Source organism: Capsicum annuum, chromosome 5 (assembly GCF_002878395.1).
Source record: "Capsicum annuum cultivar UCD-10X-F1 chromosome 5, UCD10Xv1.1, whole genome shotgun sequence".
NCBI lineage: Eukaryota > Viridiplantae > Streptophyta > Magnoliopsida > Solanales > Solanaceae > Capsicum > Capsicum annuum.
The window spans coordinates 36,149,400-36,171,122 of NC_061115.1; positions in this window are offsets into that span (position 1 = coordinate 36,149,400).

Below are 21,723 nucleotides of genomic sequence, written 5' to 3' on the forward strand. Positions count from 1 at the left end.
GATTTAAGGTTATAAATGAAGAAGGAAGAGGTAGATAAGCTTTTATGATGTGAAATAGTAGGAAAGGGATATGTCAGAAAAATCTTTATGAAAGTGATTAAAGTTGTTGGTTTTGGTGGAGAGATCCATAAGGTTGGTGTAGTAAATATAGGTTTGAATTATGTGATTGCTAGATACACAAATCATTGTGATATGTGGATAGTACTCCTTAATTAAGAACCGGGGTTGTTTAATTATAGTGATAAGGCAGAGTTGTATTCTTGAAGGGATGTAGAGTATAAGGTCATAGCTTAAGCTAGCATGTTTTAACACCAGGTTAGGCTTTAATATAGAAGCACTATCTAGTGAGACTCAGGCTCTTGTAGTTATGTGTTTTTTAAGGGAATTGTAAGTTGGAAATGATTAAATGTATTGTTTATAGTAAAATGCATAGTTGAGAAATGTCATTAAATTTAATGGATATTGGTCGTATTATCTAAGGTGGAGAATACTTCTATTCCTTTGTCGAGTAAACCCTTATTTTGTGTCAATAATCAACATAAATCAGGACCTATGATCACCAAATAAATTCATACCTTACACTGTTATGATTATGTTCCATTGAACTTATATCCAAGGTCATCAATAAGCCAAGTGTCGGTATATCATGCTTCATGCTTACACAATTTACTTAGTGTTATCATGAAGCTCTTTTTGATGCTTATATATGTTTTATTGAGGAAGAATTCATAATGTAAAGTTACATTCTTTATTCCATACTTCTAGAGCTTCACTAAGTTGATATCCATCATTCAAGGATGAATGATCCCAAGGGAGAGATAGGGAGAGATAATGTAATATCCGGAGTGTTTCGACACATGAATTGAGCTAAGAACGAGCCCCTAAGACCCCTAGATTGAAAATAAACCACTTTAGGCTGGGTTCAAATGGGTTAGGGGTAAATTTAGATGAGGAAATAAAATGTGTGATACAAGTAGGACCCCGCGCAATAGCCTCACACCACGAGGGTCACTACCTAATCCAGTAGAAGGGCCTTTTATCATGAGGGGTACATCTCGTGATGAGGGCCTCATTGCGTGGCCTCCTTCTTGTAATGCGAGTCACACCACAAGAATATAGTCTTGCAATGGGGGCAAGCCTCTGCCTATAATATTCATTAGTGAATCATTATTTTAAGAGTATTTTAAAAGAATATGGGTCTTATAACACTATTAAGTCATTCTTCATTCTCCCAACACATGTTTAAGACCCTAAAAATGACCCTTTTCACTCAATGTCACTTTGTAATCATTCATAGATCAATAGAGAGGAGAATTGCCTAGGATTCAAAGCTAATTAGCTCTAAATACCTAATTATGTCAAAGTATTTCACCTAAAAAGTATGTAGAACGATCCTAGTACTCATGGGCTTGAAAATTATATTTTATAATACTTTGAATTGTATACGTGTGTATACATATATATATATATGATATGGATTTTGAAATTTTTTGAAGATCATGAATTATGAACCCTTTTGATGTTAAGAGTTGTGTATTCCTAGCTTTCTGAGGGTTTCTAAATGAATAATGAAAAGATTTATGTTTTGAATGTGTCATTTACCAAATTGTGCATTATTTATTTATACAGTTTTGGAGAGTAGGTTTGTATATTTAATACTCTTATTTTCTCAGGGAGATTGTAAGAAATTCTGAAAAGATGACCACCTTTATGGGATATGAGATGTCCTAAAAGAATGTTGTTTTAACTAAATTTGCTCATGAATTTTGAAAGAGAATTCTTATGTGATATTTGAATGATTATGGATATCAGTGATATGTTTTTTAATAAAGGGATATGAGACGATATGACATGATTTATATAGCTTGCAAGTATCGGTATAATTATACAAAATGTAGACATTGCCCTTTTCAACTTAGAATAAGTGTTTGGAAAGAAATGTATGTTTTAAAGAACTAAATATAGGCTCTAAGAAAGTTACATAGTTACCCGAGAAGGCATGAGTTGAAAAGCTTATAGCCTAAAACTGTGTTTTGCAGATGCGAGAGTGATTTTGTCCTAAAATATGGATCATCACCATACTTGCTTCATGCTCCGGTATACTAGACGTAGACACTCTAATCCTTGTGGAAAGCTCGGATTGAGGGATTAGCCGATCTGTAAATGGTGTACCCATTTAGCCCATGGTGCTGTAAACTCGTAGGGAATACCATATAGATCAAAATTAAAGAAAAGAGTCTAGTCATGTTTTATGTGATTTCTTAGAGTATTACTCTATTCCCATGTGTTTTTTTATATTGTAAGTTACTTTCTAATCATCCTATCTATGTTTGTATAAAATATATGTTATTTTTGGATTATTCTACATTTCAATACATTTAAGTATTGACCATCCTCGAACAGCTACATTTCCTCATGATGTAGGTTTTGAGGCTCAATCCCGTGATCCAGTGCAGCAATAGATCCTTAGAAGGTTCATAGTTGATAACCCTCTAATATTTTAAAGGCATTTATTCATATGTTCAGTTCTTTTAGTTTTAATAGTCCAGTTGGTGGCCTCGTAGAATATGTTAAATATCATCAATTATTCGTCAAGACTAGCAAGTGTGAATTCTAGTTGAAATCAATGACATTCCTTGATTATATCATTTCTAGTGGAAGAATTCATGTTGATCCTTAAAAGACTAAAAAATTAGCAATTGGCCTAGATTCATATCTCCATCAGACAATAAGAGTTTCTTAGGCTTATCCAGTTATTACGGGCTATTTTTTAAATATTTTTCATCCAATGCTTCTCCTAGGTCCATATTGACTCCGAAAAAAGTCATGTTTCAGTGGTCCGATGCTTGTGAGAAGAGTTTTCAAGAGTTAAAGTCTTGACTCACTTCTGCTCCAGCTTGTGATTCTGCCAAAGGGTCTAGATGGGTTTGTGGTATATTAAGATTCCTCCAGAGTTTACTTGGGTGTGTGTTGATGCATCGCAATAAGGTCATAGCTTATGATTGTAGACGACTCAAAGTTCATGAAAAGTTCTTTCCTTCTTTGAATGAAACCTATAAGAGGCCATTTGGTTACAAATAAGTTTTCCAAGGATTAATTATTTGGGGATTAGCTATTTTAGGATAAGTTATCTCACTATGTAAATGGGATAACTTATCCCATCATTATGGTATAAATGGTAGGATAAATAATCTCAGGACTACCTAATACCACCAACCAATCAGTTAGCTGCATATGCTCATATGTGTTTGTAAATGGAAAAAATTTGCATCAGATTTTTGGATTAATAAATCATTAACTTTCACCTTTCAATGAATTTTAACCAAAAAGATAGTCTCTTGATAGATCCAAATAGAAATCAAAATACAACTTTGAAGCCGAACCGAGCAAGCGTGCATCTACTACACGAGGCTTGTCTTCTTCTTACCTCACTAACAACAAGGAGGAATTTTTTTATACTTAAGTTAAAGAATGTTTCTTTCTCCCAAAAATATGGGAGAAACACTCTTTTATAAAGTGAAAGAACATTTTCACTTTATCTTTATTTTCTTCCTTCTATTTTTCATTAAAATATCAGTTAGAATCAATAATCCCTCACATGAATAGGGAATGACTATGTAATTAAAAATTTTATGGATAAGTGTGTAATTTACAATCAAAGACTAATTGCATCTGAATTATTAGGTTTTTCTTTAAATTTTGTGCAGTGAACTTATATCGAATGTACCCAGACAATCAGTAGATATGACATCTTTGAATGGTCAAACTTTGTTGTACACCTAAATAATACAAGCCACACAACTAGCCTTTTATTGTTTATCGTTCTCACAGTTTTATTTGCTTCAGCCATGAACACTACCTGATTTCATGAGATCTTAGAGAATAAGACTTTAATGTCATTCTCATTGATGTGGATTCCACTTTACCCTCACATAGGTGATTTCTAAATATTTAATTCTATAGATAAACTATTAGGTCATACCTGCCAAACCTAGAAACCAGTAAAAATATTTAAACCCTAAGTCTTATCCTTATTTCCTGAATGGTGTCTTCATTATTAGAATGGGTTGAGTTAATTTACAATGTTGAACCATTAGTCATGACTTTATTTGATCTCCTTGAACCTATCTCTTGAGATCTACGGTTTGCTAGGTACAATTACCTCTGTAATGACTTATCCTCGGTCTTAAATTCATTTCCTTTGCTGATATCTCAATTCCCTCTTCAATTAGGCCTTTTATAAGTGGATTTAAGATATACTCCTTTACTCCACATAGACAATATTGATAATTCTACTACAGAGTTGTTCTCTTATGGTATTATTATATGATGAGATTTACTGTTATATGTCATGCTTCCCACCCTACCTATTGCAGTTTGACTATTACAGTGTATGTATACTGGTGCCAAAGGTTTAGGCTAGAAAGGAATAGCTTCCGAGAAATTCTAGAGCCATTCAGCATCTTCACCGGCCTTATCTAAAGAGATAAATTTAGATTCCATTATAGAGTGAGTTATACATGTCTATTTGGATAATTTTGCAGAGACTGGCCCTCTACCAAGAGTAAATACATATCCATTCATGAATTTTACTTCATTTTACTAGGTGATCCAATTTACATCACTATGTTCTTCAATTACTATTTGATATTTGTTAAAATGAAAATCACAGTTTTAAGTATGTTTTAGATATCCCAAAACTCTTTTTATTGCTATCTAATGAGTTTTATAGGGATTACTTGTGAACCAAATCAATTTACTAATAACACATGTTATATCTGGTAGCATATAATTCATGTTATACATCAAACATCCCAACACTCTTGCATAGTCCTATTGTGAGTCACTTTCACCTTCATTCTTTTAAACTGTGAAGCTCACATGTAATTATGTCTTGGAAATATTGAAATCCAAATACTTAAACTTCTCAAGTACCTTTTTAATGTATTGAGACTATGACATGTGTAGTTATATGAGTTCTTATTCCTAAGATCACATCAGCAACTCCAAGGTCTTTCATATTAAATTTGTTTTCTAGCATTTGTTTGGTAGAAATTATATCAAAAATGTCTCTACTGATGATCAACATGTCATCACCAGAAGAATGACTTTGTGAGTTGCAATTTTTGTAACGTAAAAACATTTGTCGCACTCATTAATCTAAAATGTATTTGATAACATGGTTTGATCAAACTTTACATGCCACTATTTGGGTTCTTGTTTTAGTTCATAAAGTGACTGAACAAGTTTACACACTTCCTTTTCTTTATCAAAAACTACAAAACCCTCATGAAAATTTCTTTCTCTAATTTTCAATTTAGGAAAGTTTGTTTTTTCATCTATTTGATAAATATCAATACCATATATGAAATCTAATGCAAACCAACATTCGATTGGATGTAATCTTTGTTACCAGGGAGTATGTGTTGAAATAATCAAGACTTTTTTCTTGTCTAAATCCTTTAACTGCAAGTCTTTCCTTGTATTTGTCAATAGTTTCATCAGCTTTCATATTTTTTTGAAGATCCAATTTAAACTAAACGTTTATTTCATGGAAGAAGATCAAACAAGTCCTAAGTATGGTTCCTCCAGATTGAATCAATCTCACTATTGACAGCATCTTTCAAAAAGTATAAGTCCGCAAAAGACATTGTTTCTTTGAATGTTTAAGGCTTATTTTAAAAAAGAAATGTTACAAAATTTAATCTGAAGAAAGTAAATATACTTTTACGTTTACTACATCTTGGATTCTCTTTATTAATTATATTCTTTTTTTATTCTTTTCGAGGTCGTTTAGATCCTTCACTAGATAATTCATATCTAGTTTTTTATGAATAAATATGTCCAAAGAATTCAAAATTATCTGATTCAATTATCGTATTGTCATAAATATCAGGATGTTCAAATTCATGAACCAAAAATCAACGGTCTTTACTATTTGTAGAATATCTAATGAAAACACAATCCACAATCTTTGGTCCTATTTTGACCCTTTTGGCTATAGAAACTTGGACTTGGCTAGTAAATCCCACACTTTGAAATATTTCAAGTTGGGTTCTCTTTATTTTTATTTTTCATATGAAATAGATTATCTTTACAATGGGGCACTCTACTAAGTTTTTTTTTTTTGTAAGGATAGCTTTCCTTCCACAAGTTTTGTGAAAAATCAAAACTAATACGTAAGACATTCATCGTTTCTTCAATGTTCAGTTTTTCCTATTTGTAATTTATTTCACTGAGGTGAATATGGGGCAATAGTTTTATGGACAATTCCATTTTCCAAATACATATATGAAAAAAAAAAAGACTCATACTCCCCACCCATATCACTTCTTATCATTTTAATCTTTTTATCCAACTGATTTTTAACTTTAGTTTTATACTGCCTAAGTGGTTTAATTACTACATCATACTATTCAGAAAATAACCATAATAATATCTAGTGCAATCATCAATAAAAATTATGAAATACTTTTGTCCACCATGAGATGGTGTTGACTTCATATCACAAATATATGTACGAATCATGTCAAAGGAATCGAACTTTATTTCAATGGACGTATACGTAGATTTAACACATATTTGAAACTTTGATTTATTACACTCAAAGTTAGGCAAAACTTCTAAACTAATTAGTTTTCTCATGATTTTGTAATTGACTTGTACCTAAAATCTATACACCAATTCATTAGGTTCAAGTAAGCAAGAAGAACCAGAACTTTTATTCATATCAATAGTCTCAACATTGATCTTCAAAAGGCCCTTGATGATGCAACTTTTACCTATGTACACTTAATTGCTACTTATTACAACTTTCTCAGAAACAAAGATATATTTGAATCTGTTCTTTCTCAGAAACGAAGATGACAACGTAAACACAAGTGTACGTGATCTTATCAAGTAGTAAAGTGGCCTCAAGGAAGCCCAAGTATCAATCTCTCAGAGACTTGCGTTCGCCGCCTATCCAATTCTAGTTTAACCAATTGGGGAGAGGATCAAATACAGTTTTAAAGTTGTAAATAAAAACTACACTAAACTAAGGCAAAAAATTAATGACTTAGGACAATCTATGGGTAGTAGCCCAAGGTTAAGGCTTACGAAAAATCATACTACGTTATTGAACTTCATTAGTTAAATTGCTAATTTTGGTTGTTGATTCATAGGTTTAATTGCATGATTAAGGTTTTCCAACCTATAATCGTTTACCTAAGTTGAACCTTACAACTACATTGTTGAGAGGGTTTGTAATAGTTCACTTAAGTTCTTTACAAATATCATCCTACATGCGATTCAAGTAAGGCTTCTAGGTACATCCCTATCCTAGATGCTAATTCGAAATCTATATTTTATAAAAGAATACGAACCTTATCTTGCTTATTCACTGGTTCTACCACCCTATTCCCTCTCCGAAGTTCATAAGGTTGACAATTGATTTATTCTAAGGGTAGTTAATCTTTAAAATAGTTACAAGAATAAACAAACAATCACTAATGATAAGAAAAATTAACGAAATTAATTCAAAATGAAAGTATTCATGATCCTTGCCTTAACCCTGGAAATGGAGTTTTAGCCTTGAATGGACATATTCATCATCCAATCCCTTGGAATGATGATACAACCCATAAAAGAAACTAAATTAAAGATAGTAATATCCTAAACAGAAGTTGTGGAATCCTCCAATGTTACAAGATGTCCAAAAGTATATAATAAAAAGTACAAAGATGCATTTATATTGTCCAAGTAGTCCCAAAAGGTGTAGGATTCAAATCTACACTTTTGCCCGTATTTGAAATAAGGTCGCATCACGAGGGCTATTTGACTAAAGTAGGGGTCGCGACGCGGCCTCATCGTGAGGGTACACTATTTTGGATGCCTTCTATATATTTTAGTATGTAGCACGAGCCTAGAGAGATTCCTACACTCCAACACTCACCCTGTACATTCCAGGTGTCCAAATTGAGTCCAAGTTGTGTATTGTGCTTTCGTTAAACCATTTTGAGCCTTTTTGAGTTGTTTCCACTTTATTTGAAGCTTGTATATACTTAATATATCATCATAATACACTCAACAAGAATCCTATAGAATTAAAAACAAACATTTAGAGCTCAAAATAACACAACATTCAAGGTGGTAAACTAGAAACACGAGCTAAGCATAGGCTAATTTCACTTTGATCTTTAACTCATTGTTTCGACTCATGTCTTGATCCAATTGACCCTTAAACATTATCAAAAAAAAATTTCACATATAAATACACAATAACAAAATTCAAAACTAATTACAACACATTAGAAACAAATACAATAGACTAGACAAACACCTATCTCAAGCTAGTAACACTAGTTTTCTCGGTTGAACTCTAAATGATCAATTTGACTCAAAACTTTCTTGGAAACACCATAAAACATTGTACACACATACATCAAAACTTAACTGAAAATTTATATCTTTATCAACACATTAATAACATGAATCATCCTCAAAACAAGGCGAAAAAGGCTAAAATAGTAACGCTAGAATGCATATACACCCAACATTACCACCCGACACTTAAAGCCTTGTTCGTCCTCGAACAATTCTTCACTTTAAGAATCTAGAGCATAAGATACTCCACACTTCTACAACATTCAAGACACTCAATCTATCAGTACAATGACTACACAAATGCAAGTTACGACACTAAGCATGTATACACAATTAAAAGCTCATGAACACTACCTGAAAACGTCCTAACCTTATGAATGGACTTACTTAATTGGCAAAATCATGATTATCATTAAATCAAGTACATCATACATATCACCCATATTCACCAAACATGTGCCCACCTAGAATTACTCACAATAATGCAATTTATAACATAATGGGTACAAGAATCAAATTACGCTCAGTCTTACAAGGAATTCACAAGTCACACACAATGAACCATACGGTTTCCCTTAGTGTAATGCTCCTCTAATAGTCGAATCTAAAGCTTAGGATCAATTAGGACTTTTTTGGGTTGTAATGTAGGCTAAAGGACGGGTAGGAACTATTTGGGAATAGTGACTAACCTCTCTAAGCACTTTAATGCACTACATTAAACAATTAAAACCACTCTCCAACAACCAAATTACAATTTTTTTCATCCTCCCATGCCTTTTGTTTTTACCCCATCTCTTTTAAGCATTTTCACAAAAACTTGGTGGACACATAGTTTACTACCACAAGAATCAATTTTTCTCTTTTTTCACAATCATGGCAATAATTTTAGCATAAATTATATCACAACTATCCACCATACATCAATTATTAACACCAATAACCATTACCTTTGGGCATCAATTTCACCTTTTTCTTCTTCAATTTTTCAACTCTTTTTTCAATTATTTCTTTTCTTTTTTTTCATTAAAGAACCTATGAGTTGTTTGGATAAAATTATGGTCTATCAAAGAGGGGGATTAGGCTACATATGAAGCTACCAAAAAAAGGCTAAAGGCTCAATGGGGGTTAACTAGGATAATGCACAATGGGTAGGAAAAATAGAAGGTATAGAAAAAGGCTATCAAAGAAATACCTAAATCATCTCCTAAACCCACATTCTTTATTTTGCTTCACACACTCATTGGGGAAGTTCTAGACATCATATGCAATAAGGAATATACAAAAAACCCCACACATATATGACACATGCTCAACTCAATAGGATCATCATAGACTCCCAACCCAAATTATAACATGAATTAAAATTTAAGCCAACAAGTACAAGAGTAATAAACATAAGCGTAAGAGTCTAAAAAATAGGAATTCACTCAATTTTCATGCTTTTACAAACAAACCCACTTGCATCATGCAGTCAAAATTAGCTCTAACAAGAATATCTCACTTATTCCTAACCTAAAAAATTTTAAATTGAGCCAAAATTTGAGAATTCCCCCAGCCCACACTTAAAAATCTACTTAGTCCCCAAAGTGAATTTAAAAGTAAAAAGATAGAAATATTCTCTGAGACCTTTAGGCCTAGCTAGTATCATCTTTTGCATTAATGTGATCTATGGGACCCCACACTCATTCTTTGTCATGCTTCAAGCTAAACATTATGGTACTCAGACATCCCATTAAGCTGTGACTCAACCAAAAACTAAAAAATTAAAAGAAAACATACCTTATCTTGGGTTTCCTCCCAAGAAAAGCCTAATTTAGTATCGCGACATGACCCATTCAACTTTTTCCTATATCTTGAGGATATGAATTTCACACCCAACTTCACATCTATCTTTTTGCCTCGATCATAGGGTGGTGGTACAAAAATTAAGGAACCGAGTAATGAATGATGCATGATAAATCACTTGACCTTGAAGTGAGGTGTGTTTTTATATTGCTTAACTGGTGTAAAATCAACAATATAGGATTCTTGTTCATCATCTTCACACTCTTCCATTATTTTAAATGATTCCACAGACAAGACATCATCTAAACATAATGTAGAAAAGTTCTTCAAATGTGGCCCAACCAATCCTACTTCAAAATTTACACAATCTTCTACACACTCACTTTTATTCACTTTCTTAATTTCAATCTAAAGATAAAAATGACAATCAAGTGGTTATGATTTTTGTGTTTGCTCCATAATTTGGATAATATCCTCCCCACATATTTTTCTTCTTAGCCACTTTAGACATGGTGGAAGTGGTATTTCCTTAATAATTTCATCAATTTAAGTTTTCAAGTATTCAGACTTCCTTGAATTATCAACAACCTCGTCTCTAATTGGTTGGAAAGTCACTTGTTCAACAGCCTCTCTTTGGTTCTTCATGTATTCCAAATACTCATTTTGATACGCTAAAATTTGTTTTAGCATCTCTTCTATTTTGTTTGTTTGAATCATGGCCTTCATGTTTAGTTTGCTGCTGAAACTGTTGCTGCTGCTGAAACTGTTGCTGCTGGTTCTATGATTGAATTTATGACTGATTCAGCCCTGTTTGATTGCAGTAGCTTATATAATTTTGCCATTCATCATAGCCCACAAACATTACTGAATCAGGGTTGACAACACACATCTCTTTAGAAAGACCACTTTTACCACAAACCATTAACCATATAGAATCGTCATCATTCGAACACCATCTATCCCAGGCTGCCATGTCAAGAAGCATGATAAAAATAGAAATAAAAGAAAATAAAATGAAACTAAACAAAAACTATTTACAAATCCACAGCAACAGCGCCAAAAACTTGATTGCGCCCAAGCGCACATGCAAGTGTACGTGGTCTTATCAAGTAGTAAAGTGGCTTTAAGGAAGCCTAAATATCGATCTCTCAGGGACTTGCATTCATCGCCTATCCAATTCTAGTTTAACCAACTGAAGAGAGAAGCAAATAGAGTTTTAAAGTTGTAAATTAAAACTAAACTAAACTAAGGCAAAAAAGTAATGACTTAGGACAATCAATGGATAGTAGCACAGGGTTAAGTCTTACAAATAATCACACTACATTATTGAACTTTCTTCGTTAAATTGCCTATCTTGGTTGTTGATTCGTAGGGTTAATTACATGATTATGGTTTCCTAACCTCTAATCATTTACCTAAGTTGAACTTTACAATTACATCATTGAGTGGGTTTGTAATAGTTCACTTAAGTTCTTTATAAATATCATTCTATGTGTGATTCAGGTACATTCCTATCCTAGATGCTAATTCGAAATTCTTATTTTATAAAAGACTACGAACTTATCTTGCTTATTCCCATGTTCTATCGTACTATTCTCCCTCCTGAGTTCCCAAGGTTGACAATTGATGTATTCTAAGGGTAGTTAATCCTAAAATAGTTAAAACAAGAATAAACAAACAACCAATAATGATAAGCAAAATTAACAAATGTAATTCAAAACGAAAGTAGTCATGATTTTGGCCTTAATCCCGGAAAGGGAGTTTTAGTCTTGAATGGACTTATTCATAATCCAATCCCTTAAAATAATGATACAAACCATAAAACAAACTAAATTAAAGATAAGAAAATCCTAAAGAGAAGTTATGGTAGCGTCCGATGTTCCAAGATGTCCAAAATTATATAAAAACAAGTACAAAGATGTATTTATAGTGTCCAAGTAGTCCCAAGATGTGTAGGATTCAAATCTACACTTTTGCCCGTATTTGAAGTAGGGTTGCATCGCGAGGGCCATTTGACTTAAGTAGGGGTAGAGACGTGGACTCATCGTGAGGGTACACTATTTTGGGTGCCTTATGAGTTTTTTGGTATGTAGAACGCACCCAGAGAGAATTCCACGTGCTGACACTTGCCCTGGACATTCTAGGTGTCCAAAATGAGTCCAAGTTGTGTATTGTTCTTTCGCTAAGCCATTCCAAGCATTTTTTAGTTTCTTCCACTTGATTTGAAGTTTGTATATCATTAATATATCATCATAATCCACTCACAACCATATATCATTAAACACAACAATTTAGAACTCAAAACAACACAACATTCAAGACGGTGAACTAGAAACACGAGCTAAGCATAAGCTAATTTCACTTTAATCTTTAACTCAGTGTTTCTACTCATGCCTTGATCCAATTGACCCTTAAACATTATCAACCAGTTATTTCACATAAAAATACACAATAAAAACCTTAGAAACATTAAAATACATTAGAACCCAGCACAACACAATAGACTAGACAAGCACCTAGCTCAAGCTAGTAGCACTAGTTTTCTCGGTTGAACTCTAAATGATCAATTTGAATCAAAACTTTCTTGGAAACACCGTAAAACATTGTAAAAACATACATGGATACTTAAATGCACATTTATATCATTATCAACACTACTCACATGAATTATCCTCTAAACAAGGCTAAAAAGGCTAGAATAGTATTGCTAGAATGCATAAATACACCCAACATCAGAAGTAGAAGATAAGTTCTTTCGAAACTCTATAATATGAATGACATTTTTTAGTCTCACCACCTTTTCAGATGTCATCTTTAAGCAAATGTTTCTTGATCCTTCAAACGCATCAAAAGGCACTGAAATTCATCCACCATTCTCTTGGATTACCAATCATATTGCATTCTGAAATCATGTCATAATGATTGTTCATTTCTTCTTTGGATTCATCCATATTTGCTTGGTCCCTTTTGTTGTAGTTCTTCGACACCTAACATACAGGAGCCTTGTGACCAACTTTGCCACATTAGATGTAATTTTCCTAGAAATTCTTCTTAGGAGTATTTTTTTGTTGTCCAAATGTTTTCTTTCTTTTGTTTGACTTTGTGGAATCTTCTTCAATAATGCCAACTTGTGTTTGTTTCAAGTAGTATTTGAAACCCTTCAATAAAGTTGGTAACTCCTCAATTATGGCAACCACTTGAAGTGTATAGTTCACCACCAAACCTATATCAAAGGTTATGTGATAGTTAGGAACAAAGTGTGTTCATCAAAGGTATTTTATAAAATTATACCCTCAACAAGAAAATCATGGATTATGACTTGCAACTCTTAAACTTGGATAACAAGGGCTTTATAATCTACCATTTTAATGTGTAGAAACTTTGCAATAATGAATTTCTTCATTTTAGTATCCTCTATTTTGTCCTTCTTTTTCAAAGTATCCAAGAGTTCCTTTGAGTTCTTTATGCTACTGTACACATTGTAAAAATCATCTTGTAGGCCACGTAGAATTCAGCTAATTCATAAAAATCTGAGTGCTTCATAGCTTTAGCCACTAAGAAATATTCATTATCCATAGTTGATTCCAACAATTCAGGAATGCCTTCTTTGATGAAATTCTGCAAATTTAGAGTAGTCAAGTTGAAGAACATTAGAGTAGTCAAGTAGAAGAACATATCTTTTCCTGTCATCTTTTGAAATCAACACTATTAAAATTTTTCTATTTTTTCAATCGGTGTTTCATGACATAAAATCCAAAAGGGTCATGACGGCACTTGTCACAATGAACCTTGACAAGTAAGCCTAACACACTAATCAATACGCAAAAGGGGAAAAGACAATAATAACCATACAGTAACGCTTCTAGAACAAAATTGAACCATACAAGTACAATAAATGTAGAAAGAAACATAATAATATATCCATAATTCCAAAAGTCAGGTGTCAATAGTATAAGAACGTATCTAGTATAACTCGAATCCCTAGAAATACATAAGATATCCACATACGAGAGAAAATTTCTCTCTAAAATAAAAGACAAGACATAGTCTGTAGTACAAGGTCATAGAAGAGATCAGAATACCTGAAAATAATCAACTACCTTGAAAGCTCTAACAATCGCCTGGGTCAAGCAGCGTGGGGCGTACCCATACCTTAATCAAGCACTAAAAGGGTATAGTAAAAATGAGTATGGTCCACTTGTACTCATTAGGTAACATAGGCCGACCGAGCAAAGTAAAATACAAAGTACACAAAAATACACACTAAGGGAACGTCACCTGCAGTAAAAAGATGTCTCATAATGGTAGCCCACACCGCTTGCACTAGCAGTTCTAATATAATATAATATATATATATATATATATATATATCAATAAAACAATAATACAGCAAGTATAACACAATTATACATTATATCGCATGCAAGTATAAATAGAGAAGAACATGTATATACATGATGGACAAGTATAAGTGATAGGATATAGAGCAAGTAGACATATAGAAAGTTAATATGGAAATCCAATCAAAACATCAATCTCAATAAAGAAAATGAAATATATAATATGATGATGATAATAATGAGGCACTAGGAGGGAACATAGCCTTGAGATCGACACACAGTCTTAAGGCCGGCACATAACCTTGAGATTGGCACATAGCCTTGAGTTGGCACACAGCCTTGAGCAATATTCAGTATTTCAAGTTTTTCCTATATTTTCAGTGTTTCTAATATTTCTAATATATCTAAAACATATACATAACATAAGACATGAATCAAGTACACTTACATGACAACAAACAAATATAAAGCAATAAATCAAACAAGTGAAATGATGCATATAATGACATGAGAATAATGATGCAAGGTTCCCAAACATTCAAAATGAGTATTTCACTAAAGCAAATGAAATGTATAATATGATGATGATATTAATGATGCACTAGGAGGGCATATTGACTTGAGATCGACACACAGTCTTAAGGCCGGCACATAACCTTGAGATTTGCACAAAGCCTTGAGTTGGCACACAACCTTGAGCAATATTCAGTATTTCAAGTTTTTCCTATATTTTCAGTGTTTCTAATATCTCCAATATTTCCAAAACATATACATAACATAAGACATGAATCAAGTACACTTGCATGACAACAAATCAATATAAAGCTATAAAACAAACAAGTGAAATGATGCATATGATGACATGAGAATAATGATGCAAGGTTCCCAAACATTCAAAATGAGTATTTCCACAACCAATCCACATTATATATTTCCGCAACCAATACATATAATGTATTTACACAACCATTGCGTAGGATATGTTTCTACAGCCAACCATAATGTTACAATTCCATAACCACGTGAGCCAATATCAACTCACTATTTCCGCTATCCATAAATTTTCAACATAATTCACATGCCCACAAAGTATGAATATAGCAAAATATGCCAAAGATATCAAAATAGGCATTTCTAACAACCCAAAACAATTATTCACATGTATTCATCACATAAGACCCCATACAGTCAGACAGATCGCATGATATCTTAGACTCAACAACTACATCATATAAAGGCCCTTACACGGGAACAACAAATAGATATCCATATTTCATTATTAGTTCCCACCTTTAACATGCATTTTGGTAAAACAATTAACTACTCAACCTAGTCTTAAGAGTTAAGCCATAACCTACTATGAATTTTAAAACCGATCTACTACACTTTGAACCCACAACCTTACTTTTCATGAATGATTCAAAAATAAATTAATATAAAAAATATAGAATTTACGCATCAAAATAAACCCAACGATACCAATATTTCCTACTTTTGGTTCGATATCAAAATAGACCCCCAAAAGGGGTACTCAAAAAAGAAGGACAAAATTTAAACTTTATTGCAAAAATGTCTTCTTCATAATTTTAGGAATCTACAACTGAAAAACCAAGTCAAATTAAGTCAAAATGAGGTTCAAATCAAAGAAAAATTATTTTTGAGCTTTGCCGGGTAAAATCCTTGAAATCCGTGTTAAAATCAACAATCAAAGTTGTTTTGAGAGTTAAATTGATGAAAAACTAGTAATTATAAGGTTCAAATATTTTTTAAGCAAAAAGGAGTGAAGTTGAGGTTTAAAATCAAGCCCTAAGATTTTTGGGGTTTTGAGAAATTAATCAAGAATTAGAGTAGAAAAAGATGAAATCTCACCTTAAATTCATCCTAGAATACAAAAATAGATGTTAATTTAGATTCCCATGCTCCCACAAGCTTCACTTTTAATTTCTCACACTATTTAGGGTGTAACTCACAAGAGGCAAGGTGAAAGAATGGGCAAAATGGCAAAAAAAAAAAGAGGAAAAAACTATTTTATACACTGCAGCAACTTTTTAAATAAATCAGACTTTTTTAAGTGCAATTCGAACTTCGAAGGGGTGCCTGAAATTCATTTGGAGTCTGATATATACAAACAAACTATGTAAACACTAAATAGGATGCTCTAGGATCAATGGCGATATCATATTTTTTGAAAAAACATCGTTTTCACAGAGTTGACCCCCAAAATCCAAAATCATAATTTTCCAAATCGAGGATCGAAATGAGATTTAAAAACCATAAAATTATACCAAGCATGCTACCACTCTAAAATCAATGTTCCAAATGCATTGGAGAAGTTGGATTTTCCAACCGAGGCTGTTTCGATCAAATATGGATCCCAGACCCATATTTCCAAATTTTCAAATTTCCAGCTAGTAGGTCGAAATGAGCTCAGGTGCATCGAGACCCAAATCAAAGGTCTTCCCAGCCTAAAATCAATATTCCGGAGCAACTGGCGTAGTCTGATCAGCCATCTGTTGCATTGATCAAAAGTTAACCACACAGGTCCATAATAAGGCTCCCAAAGCCTCCAAAAAATACAATATCGCATAAAAGGTAGCAAAATGCATCAGGAACCGTACTAATCCACCCCCCACCCTAGAAATATCACAATGAAGCTATGGGAAGGGGTAAAATAGTCATTTCTCATAGAAATACTCATTTTACATATTTTATCAAATTTTCAGGTCGGTACATCATGCACTACTAAAAATCTAGTTCGTCCTCAAAATAAGGCAAAGAAATACCCAAATCAACCAAGAGCTTGGGATAAGAACTACGCATATCAGACTTGACCTCCCATGTAGCCTTATATATAGGTCGATGTCGCTACTGAACCTTAAACACAGGAATAAATTTAGAGGGCAACCTCTTAACATCCCTATCCATAAAGAAGACTGGCTCCTCAACAAAGGAAAGCCGCTCATGTAACTAAATCGACTACCAACGAATGACATGAGAATCATCAGGAATACAGCAGTAAAGCATAAAAACGTGAAAAATTGAATTAACATCTAATAAATCCGGGGGCAAGTCCAACTCATAGGCCACATCACCAATAGTCTGAAGAATTTGAAATGGACTAATAACCTAGGTATAAGCTTGCCCCTTTTTGCCAAAACCTTATCACACCCTTCATGGGTTAAACACAAAGAGAAACACGATCACCAACACCAAATTGCAAGGCACGAAGCATACGATCTGCATAGCACTTCTGTCTACTCTAAGCCGCTCAAAGTCTATCCTGAATAGTCTGGCAATGCAAGTTTGTACCTTGAGGCCTCATCTCTAAAACATCAAACCAACCCACTAGCGAGCGACAACACCTACCATACAATGTCTCAAAAGGAGCGATATCAATACTGGAATGGTAGCTATTACTATAAGCAATCTTTGATAAAGTTAAATACTGCTCCCACCGACCATAAAATTCCATTACGCATTTGCGGATTATATCCTCCAAAACCTAAATAGTCTACTCTAACTAGTCATTGGTCTAGGAGTGAAATATTGTACTGAGATTAACCCAAGTGACCAACTAATCCTAAAATATCCTCAAAAAGTGAGATGCAAACACCAAACTACGATCTAAGATGATAGACATGAGCACACCATAAAGTCTCACAATCTCATAAATGTAGAAACAGTCCAAACTCTTAGCACCAAATGAAACCTAAAGTAGAATAATATGGGCTTACTTGGTCAATCGATCCACTATGACACACACTATCATAACCATGAGATGTATGAATAAAACTAATCACAAAGTCCATAGTGATTTGTTCACACTTACACTCGGGAATGGGTAACCTCTAAAGCAAACCACCAGGTATTATATGCTTGGCCATTACTTACTGATAACATAGGCAACAAGCTATAAAATATGCTACATCTCTCCTCATACCACCCCACAGATAGTTTTGTCACAAATCATAATACATCTTAGTTAGACCATGATGAATGAAATATATGGAATGATGAGTCTCCTCCAAAATCAATCTAATCCAATCACCCACTCTCAGCAAATAAACTCGACCCCCAATCCTCATATCAAGTGAGGTTTCCTTCGCCTCACCACTCAATACCTTATCTCAAATCAGTCTCAATATTGTATTATCAAATTGATGAGCTCAAATCTACTCTATCAAAGAAGACCTAGCCTCTACAAATTCAAAGAAAATGCAACCACACACAACTCCAAATCATGGGTAAGATAATTCCTCACATGAGACTTCAACTGAAGAGCAACATATGCAATTATCTTGTCTTTCTACATCAGCACAACACCCAATCTAATACATGAAGCATCACTAAACACGATGAAACCCATGCCCTCTTTGGGCAAAGTAAAAATAGGAGTTAAAGTCAACAACTATTTTAAGGTTTTGAAAGCTTGAATCATATGCATTAGACCACTAAAAAGAAATTTTCTTCTTATTCAACTTAGTTAACAAAGATGCAATAGATAAAAAACGACCAATAAAACGCCGATAATAACTAGCAAAACTAATAAAACTCTAAATCTCGATGGGTAAAGTAGGTTAATCCCAATCACGAACAACTAATACCTTAGCTGGATCGACTATAATACCATCTTTAGTCACCACGTGACCCAAGAAAGAAACATACTCCAACCAAAACTCATATTTGATCAAATAAATCATCAATACAAGGAAGATGATAATTATTCTTAATCTTTACCTCGTTCAACTTCCAATAATCAATATACATTTGTATAGAACCATGCTTCTTCTTTACAAAAAAGATAGGAGCACCCTAAGGCGATATATTAGGTTTGATAAATCTCTCATCCAACAACTCCTACAACTGATCCTTCAGTTTCTTCAACTCAGTTGGGGCTATCCAATAAGGAGGAATAGAAATGGGCTTAGTTCCCAGCTTAACATCAATAGCAAAATTTTTTAGGAACGTATCTATAAATAGAACTGACTGAGAGGGAAGAAAAAACAACTGACGTGAACACTAAGCATGAGCAACTGAACATGATTTCATGATTGACATGATTGATAACTAAATATATCATATTGTATGTGCATATCTGATGCATGGATAACTGATTAATGAATGGATGACTAAGAGTTATGATAAACTGTAGTTCTCACAATGAGAATGCATATCTGATGCATAGTTATATAACTGAATTGATACATAAATTCATGACTGAGATGTGATGGCACTTAGTACCTAGTTTAAAAGGAATTGTGAACATAAAATTGAATAAGCTTAAGAACGACTACTACTTTAAGCCTGGTCTGAGTTCGCGAGAAAGAGATGAGGGTACATGGTTTGAATATCTACTTCCACTTCCCAAGAAGCTCCCTTAACCAACTGATTTCACCAAAGAACTTTGACTAGAGGGACTTCTTTGTTCCTCAGTCTAAGTGTTTGATAGTCAAGAATTTTAACCAAAATATCTTCATAGGAGAGGCTTTTCTAAACATCAATTCACTGAATAGGGACTACGATTGTTGGGTCACCTATTTAATTCTTGAGCAAAGAGACATGGAAGACTAGATGAACTGAGGCTCGATCTGAAGGCAACTCGAGCTCGTAAGCTACCTTGCCGAATCGACTGAGAATCTTGAAGGGACCAATATATCAGGGACTAAGTTTCCCTTTCTTTCCGAATATCTTTACTCCTTTTATGGTTGAGATCTTTAGATAGACAAAGTCACCAATCTGAAACTCGAGATCTTTTCTGTGAACATCTGCATAAAACTTCTGTTTGTTTTGAGTAGCCCGAATTCTCTCTCTGATCAAATGGTCTTTGTATAAGGCATCATATACTAAGTGAGGCCTGATAACTAAGGCCTTACAACTTTGAACCAACCAAATAGAGATCTGCATCTCCTACTATAAAGAGCTTAGAATGGAGACATCTGAATACTGGAATGATAGCTATTGTTGTATGTAAATTCAATCAAAGGTAAGCGGTCATCCCAACTACCCCTGAAATCAATTTCACACGCCCTTAGCATATGTTCTAGAGTCTTAATGGTCCTTTCTGCTTGACCATCTATCTGAGGATGAAAGGCTGTATTGAGATGAACTTAGGTACCAAGACCCTTTTAGAATGCTTTCCAGAAGTGAGAGGTGAACTAGGTACCTCTATCTGAGATAACAGACAATGGAATACCGTGTAATATAACCAACTCCATGATATAGAGTTTGCCATAATCCTCGCATGAATAGGAGGTATGAACTGGAAAGAAATGAGCTGATTTGGTAATTCTATCGATAATGATCCAAACTGAATCATATTGGTGACGAGTTTAAGGCAAACCCATTACGAAGTCCATATTCAATTCTTCCCACTTCCAAGTAGGAATGGCGAACTCTTAGTTGGAACCACTAAGCTTCTGATGTTCTATCTTAACCTACTGACAAAAAGAGCACTTAGCCACAAACTCTATAACATCTTTCTTTATCCCACTCCACCAGTAGATCTCCCGCAAGTCACGATATATCTTAGTGGCCCCTGGATGAATATAGTAGTGTACACTATATGCTTCTGCAAGAATTTACTACCTTAAGTCATCTACACATGGAACACACAAACGACCCTGAAAATGCAGAACACCATCTCCCCCTTGGGAGAAAACCTCTACTTTCTGACCTTTGACTGACTTTTCCAACTTGACTAGGCTGGGATCTCTATCTTGCCTTTCTTTTACCTCAGGAACTAGAGATGATTTTAAACTACTCTGAACCCATACATCACCCTCTTCTGTATCGACTAAGCGAACACCTAGTCTAGCAAGCTAACTTCTTCTTACTGTCCTTTACATAAGCAATACTACCCATAAAAATTCTACTGAGAGCGTCGACCACTACATTGGCCTTGCCCGGATGGTAGAGAACACTTATGTCATAATCTTTCAAGAGCTCTAACCACCTTCTCTAACAAAGATTGAGATAATTTTAAGAAAATACATACTGAATGCTTTTTTGATCAGTGAAGACATCTACATGAACTCTGCAGAGATAATGACTCCAAATCTTCAAGGTAAATACTGCGACTGCTAACTCAAGATCATGAGTAGGATAATTATTCTCATGGGGCTTTAACTGTCTGGAGGTATAGGCTATGACCTTACTATGCTGCATTAGAACATAACCCAAACCTACCCTGGATGCATCATAATACACTACAAACCCATCTGGACCACCTGGTAAT